This window comes from Aotus nancymaae, unplaced genomic scaffold (assembly GCF_030222135.1).
Source record: "Aotus nancymaae isolate 86718 unplaced genomic scaffold, 86718_ANA_hifiasm-v0.15.2.pri h1tg000019l, whole genome shotgun sequence".
NCBI classification, from domain to species: domain Eukaryota; kingdom Metazoa; phylum Chordata; class Mammalia; order Primates; family Aotidae; genus Aotus; species Aotus nancymaae.
The window spans coordinates 32,892,301-32,915,897 of NW_026988431.1; the positions used below are offsets into that span (position 1 = coordinate 32,892,301).

General features: G+C 39.2%; 1 long non-coding RNA gene across 1 annotated transcript in view; it reads right to left on the reverse strand.

The window, feature by feature from the left end:
• Positions 1–3,776: 3,776 nt before the first annotated feature.
• LOC135275881 (uncharacterized) overlaps positions 3,777–23,597 on the reverse strand; it is a 92,250-nt gene continuing 72,429 nt past the window's right edge. Inside the window, exons 6-8 of the long non-coding RNA XR_010343457.1 lie at positions 12,528–12,598; positions 12,117–12,189; positions 3,777–4,891 (exon numbers count right to left, since the gene is read on the reverse strand). This is a non-coding gene — a long non-coding RNA (uncharacterized LOC135275881). The remainder of the gene's footprint in view (positions 4,892–12,116; positions 12,190–12,527; positions 12,599–23,597) is intronic.

Below are 23,597 nucleotides of genomic sequence, written 5' to 3' on the forward strand. Positions count from 1 at the left end.
CATTGAATTCTCATGACATCCCTATGAAATAGGTGTAATCATTACCATAACCTCTTTATAGATAAGGAAACTGCCCAGGCTCATAGTATAATTGCATTCACTCCCGTCTTGAAGTCAGACATCACCACGTGATTTCAGTGAGCCAATGAAGTGTGAGTGGAAGGGGCCTTGGTTCTGGCCCCCATGGTAGCATTTAAGAGCTACATGACCATGGGCACATGACTTGATTTTTTTGCACCTCAATTTCTAGCTGTGTCATTTTGAGCAGCTTACTTAATCCTCTGTGCTTCTGTTTCTTCATCTGTAAACTGAGAGAATAAGCACTGTCTCACCTGGATTTGTAAGGACTGAATGAGATAGTATGTAAAAGGAGCTGGCATGTATGAACAGTCAATTAATCTAATTATGTCTTTATAAAACTGTCAGAATTTCAAGAATAGCTGTGCCTTTCTATGAAGAATATTTCTGAAGTTGTTTAAAGGTAAAAGAAGGAATTTCTACAGTGCAAATGAAGAACATGACAAAGACCCAATGAGGAGCATGTACTTACATTGAAACAAGTGCTGGCATGTTCTTCCCAATTTGACAGAACTCTTGATAGCAGCTCAGCTGTACCTTTGGAAACCCTGCCTCTTGATAGCAGCTCAGCTACACCTTTAGAAACCCTGAGGGCACCAGCTTGGTTTAAAGGCTAGTCACTGAGCTCTGCTGACTCACATATTCCTCTTGCCAATGCCACATCTACCCTGAGCCTGGCACTGATTGCCAGCAACAAGCCTGAGAAGCAGTGTCCCATCCAGAGGAGACACATGCATTTGTAGAAGGCATGGCTGGTGGAGAATTAGAGATGGGGCAGGGAATCAAGCAGCCTCTGATAAAATGCCCCACTGTCGGAGAGCTCCAACCTCATAGGCATCCACACCAGATCAGATAAAGAGGAAGTCCTGGGCTGGCTTTCCACAGACATGAGGGGGTAGCACTATGCCCATGCATCCCCCAGTGCTGTGGCATCTGTCAGAACCATAGACACTCCATCATCAAGGAGAGATAGAAAGACGGAAGGTGGTAGCATGAGTCAACATTCGCCAGGCACATGCCTGTTTATTCCTAACACTTTGAGGCAATGTTGTGCCAAAGTAGCTCCAGTCTGCTTGGTACAGCCCAGCCCAGCAAGTGCACAAGTAGTGAAGCCAAAAGACACTGAATTTTAATCCCACTTGACCCTAGGACTTGAGTTTAGCTATGTGCTTATTAATGCTGGAGAAGTACCTCACTGGCATCCGAAGACAGAAGGGAAAAAGTAGCAACAAAACTCAATGTTAAAGCAAGCACATTGATCCACAGAGGTCTTTACATGCAGCTGAGCCCCCATCCTCATCTTCAAAGCAGGTGATTAAGGATCTCACATTGGACAACTTGTACCTAAAAAAGTCTACTGCTGGCTAAAGTTATTTAGATCAACTTCCTGATGTGAAATTTAGATGGCAATGGCTACCTGCATGCTAAATGAAGAGGGACCCTGACAAAGTGTGTGTCCTTAGGAGGCAGATGGATCCAGAGGCTACTCCCCTGCCCGAAAGTGGGTTCTTGGTTGCAGTGCCCCAGGGCTTGGCTTAGGGCAAAACTTAGAGTTAACCTCAAAAAGTGTTTTTGGAAATGATACTAATAACCATAACTTCTACCTAAAATCATTGTACTAGGCACTTTACATGACTTCATTTAATTCTCACTGCATTTGATATCTTCAGCTTCCAGATATGAAAACTAAGATTCTGAAAGGTTAACTTGTCCAAAATCAAACAGCCAATGAGTAATAAAGAAATTCCAAATTATGTCCTTAGCCACAGTATCTGAACCTAGGCCTATGCTGGAAATTCCCCATGGTAATGGATCCAGGAAAGAAACTGTCTTTCACCAGTCAGACATCAGGAAGCACTGAAAGTCTCTAAGGGACATCCGTAGCTTGCAGAATTGCAAACAGAGCATTTTACAGAGAAGTTTGGAAAATTAATAGGTCCAGCACAGTGTGGATGAATTCTCTACTCAGGGTCTCACCGGTCTAAAATCAAGGGACTCTGATTCTCATCTGGAGCTCAGGGTCCTCTTCCAAGCTCACTGGTGTTAGCAGAATTCAGTCCCTAGTGGTTGTAGGACTGAAGTCCCCATTTCCATTGTCACAGGGCCATGTTCACCTTCAAACAGAGAGAGCATACAAAATTCTTTTCATGCTTCGAATAATTCACTCTGCTTTCTGATTTCCACTTCTGCCTTCCTCTTGTGCCACCAGCCAGAGAAAGTTCTCTGCTTTTAGGGACTCATATGATTAAATTAGACTCAACTGGATAATCCAGGATAAGCTCCCTATTTTAAGTCCATTGATTAATAACTTTAGTTATATTTTACTCCATGGCATAACACCAGAGTGTGAAAGCCAGGGGCCAACATTCTGCTCATCATACCCTTCTATGTCTGGATACCTGTGACTCCTAGCCCAGGGAGCCCAGTTTGAGCCTTATTTGCTAATAACCGTTTCCTTCTTGACTTTCTGTATGTAAACACGGACACTGATTATCTCGTGCATCACTAGATCCCTGCATCAACACAATGCCCAGAACATCGTATTTCTCAACAAATACCTTCTGGCCGAAGGGCTGACTGACCCTAACAATCATCATCAGTAATTTACCAACCATCATTTGCCTTAGGGAACAGAGAAAAAAACAATTTTCCTCCATCCGTCAACTTTTGCCTCTACCCCCTTTCCCATAGTAGAATAAATAGATTTATTTCTTTAAAAAAATACAAACGTTGGCAAGCATATATAATTATATGAGTGGCTGGCATACCCTAAATCACACGTCGTAAATCTTTCTCCATGAGTTAATTCACCAGGTTTTTCTTGAAGTGGCTTGCCTACCTGCATCTGCAGATGGCAGAAAATAAACCCAAAATAAGATGATGGAGTTAACACCAATATATCAAGAATCACAATACATGTAAGCAGATTACATTTACCAATTAAAGTATAAAGATTATAAGAGAAGGGGAGGAAGGCAGCAAATCACACTGCCACGTATGCACCTATGCAACAATCTTGCATGTTCTTCACATGTACCCCAAAACCTAAAATGCAATAAAAAAAAAGATTATAAGAATTTTTTAAAAGATCAACCTAAAATAAAACCAAAAGAAAGACGAAAAATAAAGGAATCCAAAAAGATGTATCATACAAATATTAGCTCACGCCTGTAATCCCAGCACTTTGGGAGGCTGAGGCAGGCGAATCACTAAGTCAGGAGTTTGAGACCAGCCTGGCCAACATGGGGAAATCCTGTCTCTACTAAAAGTACCGAAAATTAGCCTGGTGTAGTGGTGGGCGCCTGTAATCCCAGCTACTCAGGAGACTGAGGCAGGAGAATCGCTTGAACCCAAGAGGCAGAGGTTACAGTGAGCTGAGACCATGCCACTGCACCCCAGCCCAGGAGAGAGTGAGACCCCATCCCAAAATAAAAAAAAAGAAAAACTAAGCAAGTAATATTAATTGCATCAAAAACAATATTTAAGTTTATTTTTTTTTAAGTTCCGGGGTACATGTGTAAGAAGTGCAGGTTTGTTACATACATAAACGTGTGCCATGGTAATTTGCTGTACCTATCAACCCACCATCTAGATATTAAGCCCAGCATGCATTAGTTATTTTTCTAATGCTCTCCCTCTCCCCACCCCAACAACAACAGGCCGCAGGGTATGTTGTTCCCCTCCCTGTGTCTGTGTGTTCTCATCGTTCAGCTCCAACTTAATAAGTGAGAACATTCGGTGTTTGGTTTTATGTTCCTGTATTAGTTTGCTGAGGATAATGGCTTCCAGCTCCATCCATGTCTCTGCAAAGGACATGATTTCATTCCTTTTTATGGCTGCATAGTATTCCACGGCATATGTGTACCACATTTCCTTTATTCAGTCTATCATTGATGGCATTTGGGTTGATTCCATGTCTTTGCTATTGTGAAGAGTGCTGCATTGAACATACATGGGCATGTATTTTTATAATAGCATGATTTTCATTCCTTTGGGTATAAACTCAGCGATGGGATTGCTGGGTTAAATGGTATTTCTGGTTCTAGGTTTTTGAGGAATCACCACTGTCTTCCATATTTACATTCCCACCAATAATATAAAAACATTCCTATTTCTCTGCAACCTTGCCAGCATCTATTGCTTCTTGACTTTTTAATAATCGCCATTCTGACTAACATAAGATGGTATCTCATTGTGGCTTTGATTTGCATTTCTCTAATGATCAGGGATGTTGAGATTTTTTTCATATGTTTATTGGCTGCATAAATATCTTCTTTTGAGAAGTATATGTTTATGTCATTTGTCCACTTTTTAATGGGGTTGGATTTTTTTCCTTGTAAATTTCTTTAAATTCATTGTAGACTCTGGATATTAGACCTTTGTCAGATGGATAGATTGCAAAACTTTTCTCCCATTCTGCAGGTTGCCTGTTCACTCTGATGACAGTTTTTTGTTTTGTTTTGTTTTGTTTTGCTGTGCAGAAGCTCTTTAGTTTAATTAGATCCCATTTGTCAATTTTTGCTTTGGTTGCAATTGCTTTTGGTGTTTTTGTTATGAAATCTGTGCCCATGCCTGTGTCCTGAATGGTATTGCCTAGATTTTCTTCTAGGGTTTCTATAGTTTGTGATTTTATATTTAAATATTTAATCCATCTTGAGTTAATCATTGTATATGGTGTAAGGAAGTGGTCCAGTTTCACCATCATGCCGCTCTAATTTTGTATTTTTAGTAGAGATGGGGTTTCTCCATGTTGGTCAGGCTAGTCTTGAACTCCCGACCTCAGGTGATCTGCCCGCCTCGGCTTCCCAAGGTACTGGGATTACAGTAATAAAGAACAGCAAAGTGAGCAAGTTGATCTAATCGATAAAAAGAAGAATTTTGAATCCACAAAATAGATAATAAATTTTTTTTTACAAATTCAAATGCAGTATTTCCTTAAAAATTATTTTTTAACTTGCCCTTGACCATTAGATAACAAAAGAAGTCTCAAGCAATTTCAAAGAATAAAATCAATGCAATTGAGACAATGTTTGATCTCATACAATTAACTCAGAAATGAACAATCAGTTAACATTTAAAATATAAACATTAAAATATGTAAAGTGTGTGTATGTATACAAATACATCACTAAATTTACTGTTTAAAGAGGAAATTCACAATGGAAATGAAAAAATGTTTAGATCTAAACAATAAAAGTACTACTTAGAAAACTTGTAGAATAAAGCTGAATTACTACTGAGAGGTTAATTTAAAATCTTAGATGTATTTTTTTAATTATAGGAAAATTCATATATATATGAAAGTAGAGAAGGGAGTATAATGAGCCTTTATGTACCTATCATCCAGCTTCAACCATTATCAACATTTGACCATCCTGGAATATTTTGAAGCAAACTATGTCATACATTTTAGGTATAAATACTTTAGCATATATCTCTAAAAGATATGCATCTCTCTTTTTTAACCAAACAACACTTCTGTCATCACAACTAAAAACCAATAATAATTCCTTTATAATTTTTATACAGTGTGTTTAAATCAGGATTCCAAACAAGGTCCAGTGATTGTATTTGGCTTATATGTCATTTAGGTATCCTTTACTCTATAGATTTTACTCCCTCTTTTTTTTTTCTGCTTGCTAATTATTTGTTGAAAAAGCCTGCTGTTTTTGATGTGGGATTCCCCATAGTCTGGATTTTATTAGTTCCATCCCCATGGGGTCATTTCACATGTTCCTTGGTTTCTGTGCTTCCCATACACTATTATTTCGATGCTGAAATATGATTCAATCAAGGTTTAAATTTTGGGCTATAATATTTCATAGGTGAGGGTGTGTACTTCCCAATGCATCAAGTCAGGAGGCTTTAGTGGGCATTAAGGATTATTGCCTACCTTCGCATACTCATTGAGGACTGTGAAGGGATGGTATCCTAAACATACCATTCTTTGTTTATCGACTAAACTTATTCTAAAGAGAGCTTTCCCTCAACTACTTAGTTATACCTAGGAAAAGTTTAAATAGGAAAAACAGGATAAATACCGACCCTGTTCCTTTGTAAGAGGTTTTACAATAATGAGTTAATACCCTAATATCAAAGATTACCATGTGAGATAGTTTTAGAATCATTATGGGCTCATGGATTTTAATATACATGATGTATTTCAATTCTCTGCAGATATTATTCTTTTTGATGGTCATATTGTCCCATTTTTGGCCAGTGAGAATGAACCTCTTTAATTAAGCTTCAGAGTCCTATTGTTATGACCCTGGTAGTCTTTGATAGCTCCTTTGTTATCTATTGTGACAGATGTTCCCAGCTTATTTTGTATATTTTCTGCCCCAGATCTTAACTCAGCCATTCTTCTAGAAGTCCTAGTTTCTTTCAGTGGGAATAATAGAGAGATGTACTTTTTAATTGACAGGTTGGAAATAAATTAATTATGTGATCATTTCAAAAAGCTAGAAACAGAAATGTTTATGAAAGAAATATAAAAAATAGTAAAGGGCAGAAATTGAGAGCTGAAATATGGTTTCTTGCAAAAACTAATAAAACTAGTTTAACAATAATAAAATAGATAAGCCTTTAACAAGACTGAGCAAGTGAAAAGGCAGAAATAAGCAATACTATGGGGTGGAGGGGAAGGGACAAAGCTACAGCTACAGAACAGATTAAAAATCATACATTAATATTATAAATAATTCATCTCAATTCATTGGTAAATATATATATTAGAAAAGTTCCTAGGAAAAAATCTAAAAAACAAACTGAAGAAAAATAGAAAGGCTGAATAAACCAAAAAACCATGAAAGAAATTAAACTGGAAATCAAAAGACTCTTTCACACTTCCAAAGACCCAAAGCCAGGAGAGTCTTTTAAATGTTAACGGAACCATTGCTTGTCCATTGCTATATCCCTAATGACTAGAAGAGGGCTTGGCACATAGTCAGCACTCAGTAAATGTGCATCAAATAAATGATCTTGATGACACACAAACTGCTCCAAAGCATGGGAAAAGATGGAAAGATAAAAATCAACTCATGGAGGGGGTAAGCATACCCTTAGTAGTAAGACATGGAAGGAGAGAAGGGAAAGAGGAAGGCGGGGAGGGCAGAAATTACAGGTCGATCTCATTTATAAAACTGGATGGAAAATTTAAGGTAAAATACCACCAAACTGAATTCAATAGTTTATCGTGACAATGTAGGGCATATCCCAGGAATGCAAGGAGAGTAATATAATATGCCCCAGCATGAGACTGAATAAGGAAAACTATGTAGTCATCTCAATAACTACAAAGAAAGATCTGATGAAGGTCAATCTTTTCAGAATTAAAAATAACTTCTAGCAAATTATAAAGAGAAAATAATTTATTTAATCTAAAACAAGCATTTATCAAAACCTAAAACAAATAATATACTTAATAATGAAATATTAGAGGTTGTCTCTTTAAAACAAGAACAAGGAAAAAATGCTCACATCATTGCTTCTATTCACTGTTTTATTGAATACAAGCAATTCATTTCTAATACACATACAAAAATTGAAAAAAGAAACAAAATTGTCTCCATTTGTGAATAAGATAATTTAGCAAGCTCACTAGAGACAAAATTTATATACAAAAATCAATTGAAGTTCTATTCAACAGTAATAATCAATTGAAAAAGATAATAGAGAAAAATCCCATTCACAATACAAACCTGTAAAAATCTGTAAGGAGCCTTGTAATAAATAGATGTGCTTTGCAGGAAAACAAATTATTAAATATTATTAAGGCATATGTAAGAAGATCTGAATAAATAGAGATACTCCACATTCACAGACAGAAAGACTTAATCTCATAAAGATGTCAAGTCTTTTCCAAAGTAACCTATAAGTTTAATGTTTTTCCAATCAATATCCAATCAATATCCCAAGAGGGGTCTTATTTATGGAATGTGATAAGCTCATCCTTAAATTCAGAGAGAAGAGTTGAAAAAAAGAAAATGAACAACTGTTTTGAAGAAAAGTAACAGGTGCATGGGTGGGGACAGAAGGAACCATGGGGCGAGACTGGGGAGGGACGTCCTTGTCCTACCACGTGTCTGCTTTTCTATAAAGTCATTATCATTAAGGAAGAGTGGTACTGCTGCTAAGACAGACAAGTAAATCCAGCTCTGCCACATCTTAGATATGTAACCAGGGGCAAGATTCTTAGCCTCTCTGAAGAACATCTCTACTCCCATCTGAAAATTTAGCTTGTAAAGCATCTACATTGTAAGTCTGTTATATAAGCTATAAAATAACTGATGTAAACTGGTCAGTTCAGTAGGAAATAGTAGAGACATTTTTAAAAGGTAGGTATACATGCAAAAACCAAAAATAGTGATTAAGCTTTCCCAAAAATATTAACAGGGAAATATGCACTTCCAAATATTTCAGCTTCTCCAAGTCTTCAAGGCCCTATTTGCTCTGCTGCCAGCCCTGCATGGCCTATAGATTAAGGGAAAAAAAAAAATCCAGTCTCTTGACCCAGTAACCCACTTGCTGCTGGGTCTTGACTACCATTCTTGTTTCTGGTGCTGGTCTGCACCAAGTACAATTCCTCACTTTCCTCTGAATCCAGAGGTTCTCATAGGTTTCTTTGTCCTGCACACTCCCGACCTACCCAACACATAGAATTCAGTAGACGCCTGAGTACTTTCCCCTGACCCTGGCTACAATTCACACGGAAGGATAACACACAGCTCATCTGTCCTGTGGCTATAGGCTGATCAGATGCTCAGGGGATCTAACTTTAATGAGAAATAACTTTTTTATAGTAGAAGGTATTACATGAAATCTTCAACACTGGTCAGAGGTAATTTGATTTGATTTGATTTTTTGCTTAGGTTTATTTCCCAAATTTTCTATTCTTCTACAGTTAACATATTGTATAAGCATAAAAATTAAAGGTACTATGGAGAAATAAACAATAACAGGTGACATATTTTATTTAATTTTTTAAAAGGGAAAAATAAATTGCCATAGTACATCTCTTCCTTGCAAGGAGGGGCCATAAGTTTTTCTGAGTTACTTGGACAACATCTGGTCCATAGTACAGGCTCAAGACTTCATGACTACCATTGTCTTCCATTTCCTTAGACATAATTTTCCTTACTAGTGCTATAATCAGGCCAGAGAAACCAGGACTTTGTTACTAAGGAACAAGAATTATAAATGATTTCTTTTAATTGTGTGATTCTAAAACTCATTACATGAAATATGTGCTCCTTCAACAGTACAGAACAACATTGCAGTCATTAACTCAGAATAACCAGTTAAAATAGAAGTCCAAGGTTGGCCAGTATCAAGATAACAACTAATACCTTCCACTGTCTGAACCCAAGAATTGCTTTCACAACCCTGGTGCTCACTAAAGCTGGTGAGCAGGGCTCCATAAAACAGTCCTGATGAAACCTCCAGATCCTAAAGATTCCCAGTTCTTTTCTCCAACACCACACACAACTGTGATGTCTCCATGAGGGTCATCGTCCCAAGAACCTGTTCTGATTATGGGTGGCAGCAAGATAAAATAAGCCATGGTTTATGCATCATTCCTGTCAATTCCATTCTCTCCTCCTCAAGAAAGAACATTAAAGGCAAATAAGATGGGTTTACGAGGAAAATCCTGAAACTGATCTACCTTTTAAACAAATCAAATTGCTTGAAATGTCACACGTTTCTTACAGTAACTCATTACTGTCACAAGACCACAGCTGAGGGTGCTATTCTAAATATTGGGCCTCAGGCAGCAGCTTTTCTAGTGATGTTACCTTACGATGACAAGGTCACAAATTTCTCAGGCCTGACCAAAAAGGGCCTAGAACTGTCTCTCTCCTCAACACCCATGGTGGTGGAGATGGTGACAGTCACTTCCTGCAGGCACTTCCTGCAGGCACTGCAAATTTTATCACTTGTTAACTTTCATCACAATATCTAAATTTAATATAACTAATTCCAAAGGCTGGAAATCAAAATCCTATCTGGATTGAGTTTAGGGTTTCCTGGTGAAAGACAACAGGAATCTTTTGGTTCAGTGGCACTTTTAAAAAGAAGTTTAATTGAAGTCTGAAATGTTGCATAAATGGAAGATATAAGTTTTAATTGAAAAATAATTATAACCACTTAATCATTTTTAAATGAGGGCTGTAATTGCAGTCAGTGCACAATAGCCACATACAGACACTGAGATTTCCGCAATAAAGCAGGGATGGTACAGCTTGATTTGCTAATAGCACTTCCACTTCTCCTCCCTTTTGTCTCAAAGATTAATTCAGGCAACGGCTATTAGTGCTGTTAATTGGTTCTGCAATTTAGACCTTGTGCCTGTGAATGAATGACTGATGCAGTCGCTCAGCCAATAAATGGGAGCACTTCGTCAATGCTCCCCATTGTCCAGCAGGGCATCATCCCGGCCGCTCAGGCTTCCTCCCACCAGTCTGTGGAGACAAAAGGCCCAGCATCTCTTCTAGGTCACAGCTTCAGCAGGACCCACAATAGGTCAAGATGCCTTTGAAATGAGGCTGACTTATTGAATCTAATGGATATTCAACTAGCACTCTTCCCTTCTTACCAGAAGGAAGATTTTTTTTTTGAGCCCTCCTCTCACTGTCATGAGGCTGTGAAGGAATAGGAGGCCCAGTTGTTATGAAGCTTGGCAAAAGGAAGCACCAACTGTAACATTAGCTTGAAGATAAATATACCCCAGAGCTCAGGGAGAAAACCTTCTTTAATTGCTGCAGTGCCTTCTTGGCATGGGCACCGCACCCCAGGGAGGCCTTGGAGAGTTATCAGGCCCGACGGGGAACCATACCGATTGTGCCTCCCCCTGAGGACTTTCAAGACAATTGCATGCTGACACACCACCAAAGAGGCATCCTGATTGAAGACTCACACTCACCAGTGGTCATTTGCAAAGTCATGTTGGATTTCACTATTCAGAAAAATTACCATTGCTCCAAGAGAGATCACCTCCTCTACAATAGCAGGCCCCTCACTCTCTCCCATAGATATTCAGATCAATGCTTTTCAGAATTAAGACATTTGGAATCAGTGGGCCTACTTGCCATTTTAGGTCCCTGGGGCAGCCTCAGGCCAGTAATTGTCAAAGATGAGGGTGTGGAAGGCCCCAAACAAAAGCATTGTGGAGCGGTGAAAAAGGCCTCTGTGACCCACTTGACAGTGAATGTGGACATCCACTGAGTTCTGTGCAGACTGTGTACTGGGGCTACATATTCATGCCTCTGCCCAGGCAGCATCCATGTTCAGTTTGCATCCTATTCACAGAGTGATTCTTCTCTCTAAAATAAGGGTTTAAAACCTCTTCTTTTCATGCAAGAAAAACTGCACCATATAGAAAGAAGACCCAGTTCAGATGACAGCAAGAAGGAAAGCCAGTGTTGCAGGGCAAACGAGCCCCCGGATCAGGGCTTACTCCAGGAGGGTTCTTGGCTTCGCCCAGGAAATAATTCCAGGGTGAGTCAGTGGTGTTAGACAGCAACTTTTATTGAGAGCAGCAGCGTACAGCAGCAGCAGAGGTGCTGCTCCTTGCGGAGCAGGGCTACCCTGCAGGCAGTGTATCCAGAGTAGCAAGCGGCGCAAAGGCAATTCTGTGGTCATATTTACATCCTCCTTTAATTTCATGCAAATTGCACAGCAGATATGCAGACATTTCTAGGCAAAACTTGGTAACTTTGGGGTTGTCAGGTCACTGCCAGGGAAAAGGGCAGTAACTTCTGGGTGTTGCCATGGCAACGGTAAACTGACATGCCACACTGGTGGGAATATCTTATGGAAAGCTGCTTCCACCCTGTCCCTGTCCTCAATTTGGCCCAGTGTCCAAGTCCTGCCTCTTACCTCAACGGCACCAAGAAGCAGTTTCTATAGTAACAAGTTACTGAGTACAAATCAACTACAAACTCAGATGTTTAAAAAAATAACTCTTCATTTAACAACTGAGGATTATTTTTACCTTGAGCCCCTTTCACTCAATGACAGAAACTGGGCCTTCTACTCACGTTTTTCTGAAGGTTCAGAAAGCTTCAGAAGCTCAGGAGCTTATATGGTACCAAGGCATCAAGGATGAGTCATCTGTGGAGAATTTTAAAGCAGTGATTAAATTCACTCAAAGTTAGTCTGCTTTTCATGATCATTTTGCAGCATTTTTACATACTGCCAATGATAAATACTCCTCTCCAAAAATATCTTTTGTTGGTTTAATGTCTAAACCATTGCTGTGGTTACTCTTGAGAAATAATAATACATAAGTTTCAAATCAGTACATTGCTACCATTCGCCTTTTAATAAATATTTTCTACATAGAAGTTAATTCAGAAAGTTCCCAGCTGTCCAGTTGGTCTCAACACACTGGGTCCTAGCTACATACATTCATTTCAAGAACAAGTTCCTAAGGGTTGAGAATCACTCACGTTTGCTTCAGGCACAGTTTGCTATCTCCAGCTCCTGTGGTACTACGTACTTCTGCATTTAATCAAAAGATCTGAAATAAGCAATGATAGCATGGTTGCCGCAAAGACAAAGCACAGGTGTTACTTCAATTCTGTCATTCTGTGAGACAACCTGGAGTTTTTCTTGTGTTTGAATTTTAAAAGACTGCAGATTGCAATGTAATTCTTCCTTTAAAAAATCCTAGTGTATGTGCAAAGCATTAGTTCATTACTTTTATCCTTTCCATATTGTAATATCTTTATTTTTATTTTTTGTTTACTGGCATGATTATATAGAGAAGTTTAATAAAAGAAAATTTTCACTGTCTCTATTTCTTCTTTGGCCATTATTATGATTTGCTTCATTTTGTGATTATTACTGAAGACAATGTGGTCATATAGAGGGAAGAAATATTAACAATCCTCTTGAATTGTCAGATATACCTAGGGACACCATAGTTAGATGGGACATGTGGATTACTGAGGTGTGGCTGTTTTTCAGTTTCTCTGACTGAAAGCACTTTTTGCCATCTAAGAATGATTGGGAAAGATATGCGGCCTATTTGGAGTGTAATCATCCACAAGCAAGGAAAAAAGCACCCCAAGGCTGGGTTAGGACGGACCCTGGGCAAGGAGAGCTGTCTTGCGCTTGCACCTGATGGATTCAGTACCTTCACTGCATTTTGCAAAACTTAGGAGAGGGAAGGAAAAATCCTAAACTTTATTGTGATTATGCTGAACTGAAACATGAGGAAAAAAACAGAAAATGAGTGTCAACGACAAATGCTGGGCTTAGTGTAAGAACATGCTGCTTGGACACACAGAGAGGGTCCCCAAAAACCTGTTCGCTGCAAATGCGACAGGAATGGCCATTCTAGACGTCATTTCAGATGAAGACTTTCACAAGCTCCTCAGTGAGAAAAATTAAAATTGATCAGATGTACATGTTTATTTTTAACTGTATGGTAAAAGAATAAGTTGTCTCACTAACAAACTTCTTTGTAATTTTTATAAACATCCCCAAAAATTGTTTCAGATAGACTTGGACTGCCTGACTCTGAGAATCAATGACTGGGCACCCACAAAGTGCCCAACTAGGTTAGCAGCACCACCTCCTCCCACCCTCCCCAAAGTCCATGTTAACAAGCTTATTTCTGTCTAAGTGAGCTTCATGCTACACTCACATGCTTAAAAAAATTGAAATACTGTAAAACCTTAAGTTACATGGAAGATAATAATCTGAAAAGTACTCTAATCTAAAACAGTACTTGGAGGCATTAATTTTATATATAATTGAGGGGTAGAGACCTCTGCCCACCAATTTAACATTAATTTCACCAAAAGAAGATATTAAAACACAACCTTGTAATGGAATTATTAATCTGATTAAAACTTTCTTCACCAACATGAACAAGAAAAGGAAAAGAGAAGAAATTTAAAACACCCACAAATGCAGAAAAAGGTGCTTATCAGTAGACAATAATCCAAGAACTTATAGGTTAAACTAAGACATTACTTACACCCATTCTCTCTTGAAAATAATAAAAATATTGATAATTCTTCAGTTTTCAAGGATATGGAAATTTGTCATTAAGCATAGTTTGTTAGCAAGAGTGTAAGCTGATCTAACTTTTTGAGAGAATAATATATCAAAATTTTAAACATGCTTTTTTAAATATCCATATCGAATATTTCATTTTGAGGAATATATCCTAAGAAAATAATGAAAGAAGTGGGGAAATAGTAAGGGTTTAAGATAGTAATATCATCATTCTTTATAAGAAAAAACATTGGAAATGACTAAACAAACAATACAGAATTGACAAGGAAAATCTTTTTTTTATTTTTTTTGTTTCAATGGGTTTTGGGAAACAAATGGTTTTGGTGACATGAATAGTTCTTCAGTGGTGATGTCTGAGATTTTTGTGCATTCATCACCTGAGCGGTGTACACGGTACCCAGTGTGCAGTCTTTTACACCTCACCATCCCTCATTCTTTCCCCCATGTCCCCGAAGTCCAATGTATCATTCTTATACCTTTGTGTCCTCATAGCTTAGCTCCCACATGTGAGTGAGAACATACAATGTTTGGTTTTCCATTCCTGAGTTACTTCACTTAGAATAACAGTCTCCAGTTTCATCCAGGTTTCTGCAAATGCCATTATTTTGTTCTTTTTATGGCTGAGTAGCATTCCATGGTATATATATACATATACCACATTTTCCTTATCCACCTGTTGATGCATGGGAATTTGGGCTGCTTCCATAGTTTTGCAATTGCAAATTGTGCTGCTATAAACATGTGTGTGCAAGTATCTTTTTCATATAATGACTTCTTTTCCTCTGGGTAGATACCCAGTAGTGGGATTGATGGATCAAACAATAGATCTACTTTTAGTTCTTTAAGGAATCAGAAGTTTGAGGCAAATCTTGATGTACTTGAACTGTAAAAATTCCGTGGTATATTAAGTAAAAAATAAGAAGGGTACAGAATACTGTGTGTGACCAATACATTGAATAGACATCACTGTTGACATAACAAAAATGCAGTTTTATTTTGGGTCTTTTATTGTCATTTTAAAATTTGTTCAGTGGATGTAAATTTCTTCTGCAACTAGATGAAAACTCCAGCAGGTCCATGATTTTGCTGCTCACTCTTAGTTAGTACACAATCCTACAGTCATTTTAAGTTACAATTCCTGTCTCAATGCAGGAATCAGGATGGTTGGTCCATGACATGAATAAAAACTCCAAACCTGATTTAATGTTATTTGTATATGAGACCTGTTAAGATATTAACCCTTTGCCTATTTCCCCCAGTTTGTCATTTGCTTTTGGCTTTGTTTTTGATGTTTTGCTGTATAGCAAACCTGCTTCAGGCCAGAAGCCTACGATGGAAATGGAGGGTGGAGTTGTGTTCTTTAATCTTCTCCACATAGAACTTGGACTTACCCCTTCCCGATGCAACCCATCCCTTCCCACAAAAACCTGGAGGACTTTGACTAGTGAGGGGATAGGAAAGGCCTTATATGAACTAGTCCAATGGAAAACTCCTTGTGGGTCAAAGAAATTAAATCAGAAACTAGGAGTGAAACAATAGGACACCAAAGACAAAATCTAACCTGAAGTCAAAGGGAAGGCGGTGAGGCTGTTGGTTTAGCGGTCCACCTCTGATAAACGAGGGAGAAAAGGAGGGAGAACATGCCAAGTGGCAGGAAAGTGATGAACAGTTGTTGGTAGGTGAGAAAGAATAACCTGTGCGAGAAACAGTCAGCAGCACAGGGAATTAGGGGAGAGGGAGAGGACAGGGAAAGGGAAGACCAGGGCTACGCAGCCCTTCCTCTGCCAGGTGCCTTGTGTGTATCACCACTTCCTGAGCACAGCGTCTTATTAGTCTCCTTTAACAAATATCATAACTGAGGCTCAAAGAAACTGAGCGAACAACAAAACAAGAAGTTAAACCCAGGACCCTTAATTCCAAATCCCCTGTTCCTTCTACTTTCAGTGGTTTCCAAACAATACCCTACAAAATCAGTATCAGGCTGGCTGCTCAGAATCACCTGGAGAACTTCTTTAAAATTCATAGTTCATAATCCCTGGCCTCATCCTAGTCCTACTGGATCAGAAACTCTGGGAGAGAGGATGAGGAAACAGGATTTATTCATAAGCTCCTTAGGTGGTCCTGTGGTGCAGCCAGGTTTGAGGACTAATGTATTAGGGGTATCACATCACCGTCAACATATTTGTAGGGGAGGGGGAAAATGAACTTATTTTCTGAGCACCTACTTTGCTTTATTACAAACACCTCCTGGGCAGGGCTCTAAGTATATTATCACACATTGCGTTTCCTCGACATGGTGGTAAGATTGGCATCATCTTCACACTAGTGAGGAGGCTGAGGACAGTTGTGCGACGCCCTGAAAGACTTTAGCTAGTAAGGAGCAGAGCTGGAATCCAGACCCCAATCTGTTGGACTCCCGTTTCCTAGTCTTTGCACCTTCCCACACCGCTAAACGGGGAAGACCTTATGATAGCCGGAGGAGGAGGAAGGGATCAAGATACTGCAGGTAACAGGAAAAATTGTGGAGCAACTTAACAGAAAGATCCACAGGAGTGGCTCAGACTGTGGAAAATGTTAGCTGGGAAAGCGAGCGTGAGGGAAGCTGAGAAACCGGTCCAGGCGAGGCGTGTGGATTCGCCCAGCATTTCCTGATCCCTGTCTGGTGAGACTTTACGTGACTTCGAGAAGGCGCCTTTATGCCAAGGGGCTGGCTCCCTCTTGTGGCGGCTGCCGCTCATCACCAAATGCTCTGTGACCAGATAGCCCCGCCAAGCAGTGGTGGCAATCTGGCTGCACGTTGGAAACACCTAGGAGCTTTGAAAACGTGCCCATTCCCCAGGCCCATGAAAGCCAAATTACTAGGGTGATCTAGACCTGTGCTCTCCAATGCACTAGCCACTAGCCACATGGTGCTCTTTACCACATGAGACGTGGCTACTTTGAATTGAGATATGATGGAAGTGTAAAATACACACTAAATTTCAAAGACATAGTACAAGAAAATAGACCATCTCACTCATAATTTGATATTAATTATATGTTGAAATGATATTTTGAATAAATGGGATTAAATATATTATTTAATCTGTTTTTATTTTTTAAAATACAGATACTAGAAAACCGAATTACATATGTGGCTCACACTTATGGCTAGGATTTATATGTAAGATTGCCAGGTGTAGCAAATAAAAATACTGGATGCTCAGTTATATTTGAATTCCAGAGAAACTCAAGTAATTTTTTAGTATATTTAGTAAATTTTCAGTAAAAATGTGTCTCATGCAATACTTGGGATATGCTTATACTAAAAACAAAATTCATGGTTTATCTAAAATTCAAATTTAACTGTGTGCCCTGTATTTTATCTGGCCACCCTAATATGTCTACCGGACATCACCAATTAGACTCCTGCTACTCAGAGTGTGGTCTGAGGACCAGCAGCATAGGTCTTAATTGGGAGCCTATCAGAAATGCAGAACCACAGGCCTCATCCATAGCCACTGAACCAGAACCTGCAGTTTAACAAAATTCTTAGGTGATTCATGTGGACATCAAGTTTGAGAAGCCCTAAGCTAGAAAGCCACTAGCTAAGTGGAGGCATACAGGAGAAGTAAGATGGAGCTCTCCAGCACCATTGGCCAAGGCAAGGAGACAGCCCTGAACTCCAAACCCTGAACCTGTCCGCTTCTCTCCTCATCGCCACAATGCCCAGCACAAAAAGATTGGTTGAATAAACGAATTATTTGTAAATGGGTGAGTAAATGAATGGATAAATAAATAAATTAGTGAGTAGCTAAATGAATGAATGTTTGAGACAGTGAATAAATTCAAGAATAAATGGACTGAATGGAGAAATTCCCAGTGAACTCTGGACTACTCAAAGGCCAGCAGAAGGAAGATGTCTCAAATGGAAAAGTGAGCCAAAGAGCTGTCCCTTCCCTGGCTCAGGACAAGCCCATGAAAAGAAGTGCACTCCTCCTGGCCCAAGATCCACCACCTGCCTCCCAGGTAAGGCAGATAGGAAGGGCTTTCCTTCCCCACCCATGCCAGCTGACTTGGAACTTGTGGGACCTGAATGCATATCCCCTTGCTCACCCGGCCCTGGTCCGCTCTGCCCCTTGCAGTGACCTACCACCAACTTGTTCTCTCTCAAACCACATCTAAAGTTGCAGGAAATGTTTTGGATTTTCCTTAGTTATATTAAATGGGTCAGATTTTAGTTAATAAATGATCATATCTTTCTTGATTTTTATTTGCTTTACAAATGTAGTACATGCTCATGTAGAAAGCAAGCCCCACTACTATCATTCTGGATATTTTATACATTTATCTATCTATACATAAATATTTTTACATAAAGGAAATCATGCCAAACATACTATTTTATGACCTCCTTATTTACTAAACAGTATATCTTTCATATCACCCAAAGTATACACATCTATCTTTTATAAATGGCTGCACTTTCTTTCTTTCTTTCTTTTTTTGAGACAGTCTCACTCTGTTGCCCAGGATGGAGTGCAGTGGCACAATCTCAGCTTACCACAACCTCTACCTCTCAGGTTCAAGCAATTCTCCAGCCTCAACCTCCCAAGTAGCTGGAATTACAGGTGCGTGCTACCACACCCAGCTAATTTTTGGATTTTTAGTAGAGACAGGGTTTTGCCATGTTGGCCAGGTTGGTCTCAAACTCCTGACCTCAGGTGATCTGCCTGCCTTAGCCTCCCAAAGTAGTAGGATTACAGGCATGAGCCACCTTGCTCAGCCGGGCTGCACATTATTTCATCATGTGGATGCACTATAATTTATTGAAAAAATATCCCCTATTGTTGGACATTTTGGTGTATCTAAAGTTCATTTCCTTTTATTGGCAATACTATTTGCTCCCAGCCACCTACTCCTCTTTTTCTAGTGAATTTCTGCTCATCTTTCACATCTCAGCTCAATTTCCACTTTCTCAGAGAAGCTTTTTCTGAACTCCCCAGACTAGCGCAAACCACCCTATTATATGCTATAACAGCACCATGAGCCTCTCCCTTGTGCTTCTTATCACTGTTATAATTTCAGGTTTATAATTGTGATGTGATTAATCTTTCTCTCCCTATTATTCTACCAGCTCAATGAAAATGGGTTATAGGTTTTTATTCACCATTATATCCTCTGCATCTAGGACAGGGCCTGGCTTAAAGAAAGTTATCAATAAATAAATAATGGGAGAAAGGAAAGAAAAGAGGAAGGAAGGGAGAGAGGGAGGGAGGAGCAAATGGATGAGTAAATGAGGAAATTTATAGTGGATTCTGAACTCCTCAACAGCTTCAGGAGGCAGATGGCTCAGAAAGAAAACAAATTGAATGAATGAATAAAAATGAATTGTGTGTATGAATTTCCTATTTGCCTAAACTCTGGCTTAACCCCATCTATTTCCTCTGGGACTTCAATCTCTCAATTACCCTCCCTTTTCTGAATCTTTCTCTTCTCTCCTAGTTTCTCATCACCGTTCATACACTCCAGCAGTGCCTTCCCCACTCTACCCCCAATATTCCTTCAACCCCATGCTCCTTTCCACCATCGTTTCTCCTTTCATGGAAAACTTATGGAAAGACACATCTTCTGTGCTTCTCTTCCCTTTCCAACATCCTATTCACTCCTTCATTCCGTATATTCTGGCTTTTTTCCTTATCACACTATTAAAATTATCCCCTGAAGAGTCACCAGTGACCCCCTTGCCATTCAATCCTCTGGACACCCCTCAGTCGTCCACCTGCTTGACCTCTACCAGAATTCAACACTGTCACACTCACTCCTCCACACATTCTTTTATCTTGCCTTCCACGATCCCACATCCCCAGTCTCCTCCCACCTCTCTGGTCAGTGCTTCCCAGTCTCTATGCTGATGCCTCTTGCTCTGTCTGTCCTCTAAGTGTTGGTAGTGTTCCTAAAGTTTCCGTCCTTGAACTCACCATGCTACAGATTCTGTACTCTCTTCCTGCATGATTTCATTTCTCTAATAACCATCTGGCCTCTCTCAACATATGTCATTCATATGTTGATGACTCAGAAACGTACACCTCCAAACCCCTAAATCTAACTATTTATGAGACACCTCTATATACACAGACCAAGATACCTCAAAGTCATCCCATACCGAACTGAACTCATCCCTCCCCTTTCTCCAACCTCCAAAGTGGTTTTCCTTCTGCCATGTTTTTTTTATTTCATTATAATCTACCACAATCCCCTCAGATGCCACGCCAGAAGTTAGACATCTTTCTTAACACTCTCTTCTCTCTCATTCTCCTCAACCACCAAAATTTATTGACCCTGCCAGCTCTGGGGCACGTACTGCGGGCTGGTTCATTCAACACCATTCCAGTTACTTTCTAGCATTCCTTCCTGTACAAAGGTCATATATATATCTCTTGCTTCTTTGTCACTGGGGGGATGTATATGATTAAGGTTCTTTTAATTAGATGAACATGCATGACACTTTTATCAGAACTGCATTAGGCAGAGCATGGGGCATTTGTGTTGCTGGTATGGATAGTAGCAGGGACCATATGGTCCTGGATTTTCTAGTCACAGGGTAGATTTTTGACCATGACAAAAGGATTTCTCAACTATCCCCTTTAGAGTTTTTTCCAAAAGCTCAGACTAGGGTCCACTGCATGAGCCTTCCTCAATGTTCTATGAGCTACCTATCATCCTATAATAAATCTCTCCCTGATTAACTCTCCTGGAATGGATTCTGTTTCTTGCAGTTAAGAACCCTGGCCAATACAACCTTCTGAGTATATCTCAAATCCATCTACTTCTCTCCATTGGCATTGAGACTCTTGGAGTCCAGGACACCATAAGTTCTTGCCTGGCCCGTTCAAAGCCTTCGGGCTTTCCGCTGTTAGTTTCCCACTAGTCCATTCCATCCTCCGTATGCAACCAAAGTAACCTTCTGAGATGTAGATATGATCATGTCCTTTTTCTGGCTAAACTCTTCTTTGGTTTGCCATTACCCTTGGGATGGAGTCTAAAATTCTTAACAGGCCCACAAGAGCCTCCCTGGCCTACAACGCCTCCATGCCCTGGCTTTTGCCCAACTCCCTCATCCCCCTCATCATTCACCCCACCTCAGTCTGCTGCAGTCACCCCAACCTCCTTCAGCACCTGGCCTCATCACACATACCCTTCATTCTCAGCCTTTGCACCCACTGCTCTCTGGTTCCTCTCCCATTTTCTGGCTCACTTCCAATCATCTTTCAGGTTTCCATCAGATATCACTTCATTCAAGAAGTTTCCACAACTACAAAGATTAAATAAATTATCTGGAGTACCACTCTGTACCTCACCTAATTCAGGTTTTTGATAATTTCTTTTTTTAATTTTTAATTTTAATTTTTGTGGACACATAGTAGAGATATATATATATATGCATTTGTAGGGTAAATGAGATGTTTTGATACAGTATGCAATGTGTAGCAATTACATCATGTAAAATGAGGTATCCATCCCCTCAAGTATTTATCCTTTGTGTTACCAACAATCCAAATGTGGTTACTTTAAAATGTACAATTAAGTTATTATTGACTATAGTCACTCTTTTGTGCTATCAAATAGTAGGTATTATTCATTCTTTCTGAGTATTTTTTTTGCACCCATTAATTATCCTCACCTCCCCACTCCAACCCTCCCACTACCCTTCCCAGGCTCTGGTAACCATCTTTCTGCTCTCTATCTCTGTGAGTTCAGTTATTTCAAATTTTAGATCCCACAAATAAATGAGAACTTGTGATGTTTGTCTTTTTGTGCCTGGCTTATTTCACTTAATAATGACCTCCAGTTCCACGCATGTTGTTGCAAATAACAGGATCTCATTCTTTTTTATGGCTGAATACTATTCCACTGTGTATATGTACCACATTTTCTTTATCCATTCATCTGTTGATGGACACTGAGATTGCTTCCAAATTTTGGCTATTGTGAACAGTGCTGCAACAAAGACGGAAGTGAATGTAACTCTTCGATATACTGATTTCCTTTCTCTGGGTATATACCCAGCAGTAGAATTGCTGGATCATATGATACCTCTATTTTCAGTTTTTTGAGGAACCTCCAAACTGTTCTCCATGGTGGTTGTACTAACATACATTCCCACCAACAGCGTACGAGGGTTGCCTTTTCTCTACATCCTCACTAGCATTTGTTATTATCTATCTTTTGAATATAAGCCATTTTAACTGGGGTGAGATGCTATCTCATTGTAGTTTTGATTTGCATTTCTGTAGTAATCAATGATATTGACCTTTTCATATGCCTATTTGCCATTTGTATGTCTTCTTTTGAGAAATGTCTATTGAAATCTTTTGCCCAGTTTTTGATTAGACTCTTAGATTTTTTTTCCTATAGAGTTGTTTGAACTCCTTATATATCCTGGTTATTAATTCCTTGTCAGATGAGTAATTTGCAAATATTTTCTCCCATTCTGTGGGTCGACTCTTCACTTTGTTGATTATTTGCTTTGCTATGCAGAAGCTTTTTAACTTGATGTGATCCCATTTGTCCATTTTTGCTTTGGTTGCCTGTGCTTGTGGAGTGCTACTCAAGAAATTTTTGCCCAGACCAATGTCCTAGAGATTTTCCCAATGTTTTCTTGCATGTTTTCATTGTTTTCCCAATGTTTTCATTGTTTCCCCAATTGTTTTCCCAATGTTTTCATTGTTTGAGGTATTAGATTTAAGTCCTTAATCCATTTTGATTTGATTTTTGTAATATGGCAAGTGATAGGAGTCTAGTTCCTTTCTTCTGCATATGAATATCCAATTTTCCCAAAACCATTTGTTGAAGAGACTGTTTTTCCCAAGTGAATGTTTTGACTCCTTTGTTAAAAATGAGTTCACTGTAGGTGTGTGGATTTGTTTCTGGGTTCTTTATTCTGTTCCATTGGTCTATGTGTCTGTTTTTGTGCCAGTACTATGCTGTTTGGTTACTATAGCTCTGAAGTATACTTTGAAGTAAGGTAATGTGATTCCACTAGTTTTTTTCTTTTTGCTTAGGATAGTTTTTGCTATTCTAAATCTTTGTGATTCCATATAAATTTTAAGATGGTTTTTTTCTATTTCTGTGAAGAAAGTCATTGTACTTTTTTTTTTTTTTTTTTTTTTTTGAGTTGGAGTCTCACTCTGTTGTCCAGGCTATGTGTTCTTGGCTGACTGCAACCTCCACCTCCTGGGTTCAAACGATTCTCCTGCCTCAGCCTCCCAAGTAGCTGGAATTACAGGTGGTATCTCTTACAGGAATCAGAGGTTTTTCTCTATGCTTTATTGAGGACTTCTTTTCCTTTTTTCTTAATTAGAATTTGCTTTTTTAGAGCAGTTATAGGTTCACAGCAAAACTGAGAGGAAGGTATATATTTTTCATATACACCGTGCCCCTATATCCCACACATTAAAAACTTCCCCCGTTATCAACATCCCCCACAGAGTGGTACATTTCTTGTGATT